The sequence below is a fragment of the Chinchilla lanigera genome, unplaced genomic scaffold (assembly GCF_000276665.1).
Source record: "Chinchilla lanigera isolate Chin_1 unplaced genomic scaffold, ChiLan1.0 scaffold00053, whole genome shotgun sequence".
Lineage (NCBI taxonomy): Eukaryota > Metazoa > Chordata > Mammalia > Rodentia > Chinchillidae > Chinchilla > Chinchilla lanigera.
In genome coordinates, this window is record NW_004955454.1 from 6656393 (window position 1) to 6659221 (window position 2829).

A 2829-nucleotide genomic window follows, 5' to 3' on the forward strand; every position below is an offset into this window, starting at 1 on the left:
TGGAGAGGGGCCAGTGGAGCTCAGAACTCAGAGCAACTGCGGACTCATCTACCAGCTTCCAGGGTCGGAATAAGGGAGTCTCGGCAGGAAGTCAGAGAGCAGAGTTGAGGCTGGCAGGGAGCCAAGTTCAAGGCAGAGGGCGCATAACTGCTGCAGGCTGAATGGGTCTGGTTCCAGCCTTGCGGCCAGAAGCCAGCCTGAATTTCAGTGGAACTAAAGATGCAGGCTCACTGGGATTATCCACTACCCCAGCATAAAGCTACAGCTGGCTTGCTGGGCTTAATCAGCTCAGATCAGTCTACAGCCATACCACCCCAAGTGCTCCTGATCTCATCTGACCAACCCAGACCTGGACTCTGTCTGCCCACATTGTCTACCAGTGGCAGCAGAGACACACCTTGGACTTTTTTCTTTTTTTTTTTTTTTTCATTTTTGAGACAGGGTCTCACTATGCAGTTCAGGCTGACCGTGAGCTCAGTTTGTAGCCCAGGCTGATCTCAAACTCACAACAATCCTCCTGCCTCAGCCTCCCGAGTGCTGGAATTACAGGTATGTGTCACCACACTGGGCCTCTGTTGTTTTTTCTTGATTGTTGGTCTTGTTTTTATACAAGTGTGAACATGGCTTCTAGTTTTTTGTTGTTGTTCTGTCCTAGTTTTTATTTTTTTCTTTTATCTTTCCTTCCTGTCTTCTTCACCAGTTTCCCAAAGTTTGCATGATCTTCCTTTGTCCTCTAGCCTTGCTGCTAATCTCCTCCTCTTCTATTTCTCTATTTTCCCCCTAATCTGTTTCAAATTTTCTCCCCTGAGAGCAAAATCACTATTGAGAGCTTATATATTACATAATTTCTTTTGTTATATAACCACAAATCTAGTTCATATGGTTATAGGTGGCAAGTTAAGTAATAGTTACCTCACTTTGTCATTTTCTAGGCTGTGTTTGATGCTACTGTTATTGTTGATTGTCCCACTTCAGTCAAAATGACATAATTCTTCTAACCAGTTGTTCTTCCTGGTATACCAAGACTGACATTGCCAAGGGTCATAAAAAATAATATAGGGGGCTGAGGATTTAGCTTGGGGCTGGGGATTTAGCTTAGCGGCACAGCGCCTGCCTGGCAAGCACAAGGTCGTGAGTTCGATTCCCGGTATCAGAAAACAAACAAACAAACAAAAAAATAATATAGGCCAGTGCCTAAGAACCAGGGGCTGGGCCAAGTAGTCAGTAACTTCTCATCCTCACTAAATTGAAGAGATAGGATCTCGCAACAGACTCAAAACTCAAAAGCCAGCTATGCCTGGAAGCCACCTCTGAGAAGTAGTTATTTGCTAAAGGCTCTTAATACTAGCAATAAAGCTATTCGCCATAGGCTATTCGCCACAAGCATCAACCCAGGAATCAAACTAAAAAAAAAAAAGAAAAGAAAATGAGAAGACACTTAAACAAGATACAATCCCAGACTCCCGGCTCACCAAGGAAACCTAGGGGGCAATGAGGTGGAACAACCCAAATGACCCTAGAACGTACCAAAACTTACAGGACACAATGAAAGCAGTTCTAAGAGGGAAGGTGATAGCTGTAAACACAGACATAAAAGAATAAAATGACCTGAAATCACCTAACCATGCATCTCAAGATCCTAAGAAAGCAACAATTCAAATACAAAAGTTGTAAACTTTTTTGTATGTAGATGCCCAGTTGTTCTAGCACCATTTCTTGAAATGAGTATATTCTCCATGTATTGTCTTTGCTCTTTTGTGAAAGATGAACTGACAATATGGAGGACTATTTCTGAGCTCTCCGGTTTATTCTATGGATCTACCTGCCAATACCATCCTTGCCAATACATGTACCATGTCGCTTTATGGTACATTTTGAAGTCAGGGGCAGCAGTCCTTCAACTCTGTTCTACTTTAATACTGTTTTAGCTATTCAGGTCTTCATCACCAGTTTGGCTAAAAATGACTGGGTTTTGGGCAGGATTACACTAACTCTATAGACAGGAGTTAGGGGAAACTGAAATCTTAACAATATTGAGTCTTGCTATCCACGAACATGAAATATGTACTGAGTTCTATTGAGTCCTTTTTCCCCCTTCCTCAGAGTTTTAGAGCTCCCTCATACAGACCTTATATGTAACTTGTTAGTCATATACCTAAGTCCTTCATTTTTAGTGGGTACTAATGTGAATTGTAACATGCTGTTCATTTCAAATTCCATTTGCTCACGGCTGGATGAATAAGAATGTAATTGGCATCTGTATATTAATTTATACTCTGCAACCTCCACATACTTGCTTGGTTCTTGGAGTTTTCTGTCAGTTTGCTCAGATTTTCTACCTAGACTGTGTCATTTATGAAAACAGACAATTTTTTTTTTCTTTGGTACCAGGGATTGACTTGGGCCTTATACTAGACAAGCACTCCATAGCACGGTACTTCCTCAGACCTTTTTGTCCTATTTTTTGAGACTCAGTCTAAGTGGCCCAAGCTGGTCTTGAACTCATGACTCTCCTGCCTTAGTCTCCAAAGTAGCTAGGATTACAGGCATCACCATGCCCATTCCAGAGCCTCTGTGCAACTTACAGCCCCAGCCCATTTTTTATATTTTATTTTGAGACAAGTTCCTACTAAGTGGCTAAACTACCTAGGCTGGGCTCAAGCTTGCAATCCTCCCACCTTGGTTTCATAGAGTGCACACACACACCCAGCTTCTTTCACAGTCTTCATGCCTTTTATTTCATTTTCTTGACTTTTGCACTAGCTAGGATTTCTAGTCCTGTTTTGCAAAGGAGTGGTAAAGAGGGTTTCAGTGTTTGTTCCTGACCTT